The following is a 5,500-nucleotide window of genomic DNA, read 5'->3' on the forward strand; positions in this document are numbered from 1 at the left end:
AAAATAAATAAAAATTATTTAAAAATAATAATTTTATAATCTTATTGCGACGACCTCTATGTCTGTCGCGCAAGGATCACAGTGTCGAACCCCAGTTTCATCACCTAGAGTATCTTGCACAACGAACACCCATGCATCACTCTTTGTTTCGTGCAACGACCACCAATTCCGTCATGCGACATTCATTTCACGCGACGAAGGACTTTCCTCTGTTGCGCAATGTCTGACGTCACAAGCTTTGCGCGACGTCCTCTTCACCGCCCAATGTTTCCGGCGACCGTATTTGCCTTGGCGTGACAGTTGTTGCTTCGCCGCCCAAGTAGTTATGCTTATTAGTGGTTTTGAAGTGAACGGGAACTAAAACTAGCCAAAAGCAAGGCATGACAAAGTCCAAAAACTAGCTTCAAAGTACCAAATTATACGATATGTACATCAAGAGCAATACATGTTTTATTAGTCTTGAATAATTTTCATAAGGTGGGCTCGGCATTAAACAAAAAGTTACTAGAAGGTACTTATTCATATATATTTTTCTCACGCCTACGACATGCACGTCGATTTGAATGCGACGGATTATGACCAAGTGAAGGTTGATGACATACGTCCCAGCTTCTCACGGTCTAGAGGTAGCTCTATAAAAAGGAACCATTTCCTTCATTTAGCATCGCAAAAGTTTCCTCTCGATCGACTTACATATAATTCCTTTCACGTATCCTCTTCTGATATACATAATATTCTCTCAGTCTTTGAAAGTTGAAGATATGGCTCCAGTTGCTGCTCAAACCATGGATGTAACGAGCATCAAATCACTTGCGGAATCACCCCCTCTTAGCCCTGTTCCTTCTGCTTATGCCTTCAACATAAACCCCAATGACGAAGCAAAGCCAAACGATCCCGAATTCACAATCCCCATATTTCATGTCTCTTCTCACTTCGGGATCTCCTAATCAACGGTTCAAAATAATCCACAACCTCATCAAAATTTGCCAAGAATGGGGCTTCTTCTTTGTAAGTAGTTTAACTAACTATTAACTATTTCAGTTATTTAGTTACGAGAAGTATTTGAGTGACAGTTTAGAGTTGCTTGTATGATAACGAAAAAAAAAAAGAAAAGATACTTGTCACATTTTCCATATCACATTTGTATCATTTCTCTAATAGAGATTGGACCCACTTGTGCCACTATTAGAGAGATGGAACAAATACAGTATGAAAAATGTGATAAGTATAGCATTACTTGAAAAAAAGAAAGCTAATTAATCATGATCACGATGCATTCATTGCAGGCAATTAACCAGGGAGTCCCAGGGAGTCTAATGAAGGCGATGATTGACGCTTGCCATGGATTTTTCAGCTTCCCAGATGAAGAGAAGGAGGAGTTTGTTAAAGTCCCACATCGGTGGTGGGAAAGGAAACCAAGGGGTTTAAATATGATTACTCCCACACCTGACGGATTGGGTAGGTGGTAAAGGTGAGGACAATATTGGTGTCGTTAGAGTGGGGCGGGCCCGTGCAAGCCAAAAATTTCAACATGGTATCAGAGCCCACGGTTGCGGGCCCGTGCAAGCCAACGAGCTTGTGTGCAAGCCAATGAGCTTGTCACCAAGGGGAAGGAAACAAGTCTGAGCTCTTAATATAGAGATGATTACTGAGTTCCAATTGAAAACAAGTGGGCCCAAAGTGAGCCGACCTCAGAGTTTCAATTACCGATGTGGATCTCCACGTGTGAACACTAAATGAGGTTACACGTGAGGGGGAGTGTTAAAGTCCCACATCGGTGGTGGGAAAGGAAACCAAGGGGTTTAAATATGATTACCCCACTCTAACTAATATCGAGGCCTTTGGTGATAAAACCCCACAGCTAAGGATTGTGTAGGTGGTTAAGTTAGGGACAATATCGGTGTCGTTAGAGTGGGACGGGCCCGGCGATCCAAAAATTCCAACATAAACTACCTACTAACTACTTCAGTTTATATATAAGAGAAATATTTGAGTGCGACGGTTGCTAGTGTTTGAGTTATTTGTAGCAATTAGATAAAGAAACAAAAAAGGCAAGCTAATTAATTAATCATGATCACGACGCTTGATTGCAGGAAATTAACCATGGATTTTTCAGCCTCCCAGACGAAGAGAAGGAGGAGTTCCAATCTGGAAATGGTGTGCTAGAGATGTTCAAATACGGAACCATCTACAATCTTGCATTAGACAAAGTCCTTCTCTAGAGGGACTTCTTCAAGGTGAGTGTACATCCCAAGTTCTACTCCCAGTAAGGTTTCAATGGAATTCAGCAAGAGAACAAGAGAAGTAGCATTGGAGATAACACGCACAATCTCCGAAAGTTTGGGATTGGAGCCCAACTACATTCATGATGCGATGAACATAGATCGCGGCCTACAAATGCTCGCCGCCAACTACTATCCGCCTTGCCCTCAGCCAGAACGCCTTGCCCTCAGCCAGAACATGCAGTTCGTATACCACATCACACTGATCATGGCCTTGACACTCTCCTCATCCAGAATGAGATGAATGGCCTCCAAGTTGAACACAATGGCAAATGGCTCACCGTCAATCGCCCTGCCAACAGTTTCTTTGTCAACCTCGCTGACCAAATGCAAATTCTTACCAATGGCAAATACAAGAGTGTGATGCATCAGGCAACTGTGAACAACAAAGCTACGAGGATATCTATTGCCACACCACATGGACCATCTGTTGATACAATTATTGCACCGGCACCAGAGTTGTTGGAAAAAGAAGGCCAAGCTCCGAAATACATTGGAATGAATTATAAGGAGTATATCCAGCTTCAACAAATCGGCAAGAACTACATGCAATCCACCTTTGATCACATACTAGCCTAACTACGCTTTATACACAGGCCCATGGTTTGGTCACACTTTAAACGATCTCAACCACATTGAGAGAGCTGAGGCTTCCTTTTGGTTTCTTTTTCTTCGAACTTTTTTGAGTCAAAACTTCTTTTGTTTTTTTTCAATGATCATGTCATATTCGGTGTTTGATGCGTTGTTAGCGCCAAACAGCTTTATAGTTCAATAATATCCAGTAAAACCTGAAAATTGTTGTCTTTTTAAAAAATAAAAAATAAAAAATAAAAAATCTGAAAATTTGTCCTTTGGAAAGAAATCTGCGAAGAAAACAAAAAATAAAAAACTAGCGGCCAGTTTCAAGTGAAGAAAAAAAGAAGATAGTGGTGTAAACATGAATTTTCTGTGACAAATGAAATAAGATTACGTGTACAAAGTAAATTTTTGTATTAATGTAAAATATAGGGTTACAATATCTGATTACAAAATTAATCCTCTAATTCAATCTCCAGGGTTACAATGTGTATGTGTAGAGTTGTTGATCGAGGGTCGTAATGACTTGTTCCCGAACCAATGAATGCCACTAGTTTATCTTGTGCCGATGGAGGAATTGGCACGTGTAGTGGTGCTTGATGATTCTTCACAAGTGTGGTGAAGAATGCAGAAAGCTTACTGAGTCTTGTGAGTGTGTAGAGTGTTAAGGAGTTTGAGTGTCCGACTGTGAGGATGTGTTTTGGGCATTTCTTTGTCTTGGCACTTCGTTAGTTCAATAATATCCAGTAAAACCTGAAAATTGTTGTCTTTTTAAAAAATAAAAAATAAAAAATAAAAAATCTGAAAATTTGTCCTTTGGAAAGAAATCTGCGAAGAAAACAAAAAATAAAAAACTAGCGGCTAGTTTCAAGTGAAGAAAAAAAGAAGATAGTGGTGTAAACATGAATTTTCTGTGACAAATGAAATAAGATTACGTGTACAAAGTAAATTTTTGTATTAATGTAAAATATAGGGTTACAATATCTGATTACAAAATTAATCCTCTAATTCAATCTCCAGGGTTACAATGTGTATGTGTAGAGTTGTTGATTGAGGGTCATAATGACTTGTTCCCGAACCAATGAATGCCACTAGTTTATCTTGTGCCGATGGAGGAATTGGCACGTGTAGTGGTGCTTGATGATTCTTCACAAGTGTGGTGAAGAATGCAGAAAGCTTACTGAGTCTTGTGAGTGTGTAGAGTGTTAAGGAGTTTGAGTGTCTGTGAGGATGTGTTTTGGGCATTTCTTTGTCTTGGCACTTCGTATTTACAGGCTTTGCAAATCATGACTGAGGCTTGATTTGGTCTTGATTTTGGACTTCATTAATTGAAGAAAGACCCAAGACTTGATTTGGGCTTGGTTTGTGATTTAACTTCATTATATAATCCTTGATTTAATCAAATAAAGATAACTCCTTAATTCCTTTCTGCCAAATGTCAACGTGTGTCATTCTTAAAGACTCGTCCAGTTTTGATGAGTCACTTGTTATGTGTATGATTTGTGAGACACACAATGCATGCCACGCAAGTCCTGGCATGTTGAAATTTTTAATGTGTTCGTGATTATTTATTTCACCAAAATTTCTATGTCCCAAATGCCTCCAAGGTGCAAGATATACATGTGCTTGTCCTGTGTAGAAGGTGCATTTGAAGTCCCTTCATATAGTGACTGTACTTTGACCATTGTGCTTTGAAGTCCTTCTACATAGGACTCGATTCAACGGTGATGAACACTTTATCCTGAATTGGGCTGGAAGTTTCTTCAAGGGTCATTGATGCTTGATCTTGAACGAAACAGGACCATGAGAGTCTTCACATGGTGGGTGATCCTTGGCTTTGTTAGTGCATGAATTGACACATGTTTGTTGGGCTTGTTGATTCTCCTCGAGCTTGATGAAGAACACGAGTGTTTGGCGTTTTCTTTTATAGAGAGCTTTCTGGTTTTCTCCAAAGGTTTATTACTTACTTCCTTTCTCTAAAGACAAATTTCTTTCAAGAGTGGTGAACACTATCTTGAACCAGGCTTGTGATTTCTTGAAAGGTCTTTGAGACTTGACCTTGAACAACTCAAAACCACTAGTAGTGTCACATGGTGGGTGGTCTTCAGGTTTAGTGTGGATTAATCGACACGTGTTTTTGGTGCTTAGTGATTCTCCACGAGCTTGATGAAGAGCATGAGTGTGAGCCTTGAAATATGTTTCATGAATTGTGATTTAAAGGCACCCTCAAAGTGAGCGATTTCGTGCTTACTTAGGGTATCACCATTAATGTGAAATTAATGGAGAGGCATACTATGGTGAATTGAGATGGATAATATGTCACCCCTTGCTTTGATTGCCCTTTCTTCTGGCCAAGACTCAAACCCATTTACACAAATGGAGCCGTAAAACTTTAGTAAACTTAGCTTTACCCTCGGGAATCTGGTGAGTTCTAAAGGGTGTAATGGCTCAACACTACCCCGGGAATATAGGAGAGCCTCAGGGAATGTAATGAAAGTGAATCAAACACAAAACAGAAAGTCCGAAAAAATTTCCAACTTTAAAACGCAGTTTTGGGAGTCTAAACAACCTTGGATGATCGAAACCCACCTTATGGCATGACAAAGCAATGTTTTTAAACCGAGGTGTTGCAGTGTGTTCAG

General features: G+C 39.8%; 1 pseudogene; it reads left to right on the plus strand.

Annotated features, from left to right (window-relative positions):
• The first annotated feature begins 761 nt into the window (after positions 1 to 761).
• Positions 762 to 2,861, plus strand: LOC137714800 (2-oxoglutarate-dependent dioxygenase 19-like; annotated as a pseudogene).
• Positions 2,862 to 5,500: the final 2,639 nt, after the last annotated feature.

This window comes from Pyrus communis, chromosome 3, assembly GCF_041283825.1.
Source record: "Pyrus communis isolate YQ-2024b chromosome 3, ASM4128382v1, whole genome shotgun sequence".
NCBI classification, from domain to species: domain Eukaryota; kingdom Viridiplantae; phylum Streptophyta; class Magnoliopsida; order Rosales; family Rosaceae; genus Pyrus; species Pyrus communis.